This window comes from Sinocyclocheilus anshuiensis, unplaced genomic scaffold (assembly GCF_001515605.1).
Source record: "Sinocyclocheilus anshuiensis isolate Anshui unplaced genomic scaffold, SAMN03320099.WGS_v1.1 scaffold14356, whole genome shotgun sequence".
Taxonomy (NCBI): domain Eukaryota; kingdom Metazoa; phylum Chordata; class Actinopteri; order Cypriniformes; family Cyprinidae; genus Sinocyclocheilus; species Sinocyclocheilus anshuiensis.
The window spans coordinates 1-233 of NW_015540720.1; positions in this window are offsets into that span (position 1 = coordinate 1).

The following is a 233-nucleotide window of genomic DNA, read 5'->3' on the forward strand; positions in this document are numbered from 1 at the left end:
CGAGATTCAGGACGTGATTAAACATATTCTATTATATAGAGATTTCTAAAATAAATTTCCACGACTTTTCCAAAGCTTTCTGGTGTTTTCATGACCGTACGAACCCTGTAAATGGCTATTTTAATTTTTTTTTTTAAATAGTTTTGATGAAATTTCTGCTCCACTTTGTGTGGAGGTAGTGAGACGGGACAAAGTCCCTGTAAGATATTAGGGTATTCTATAGTCTTTGGACG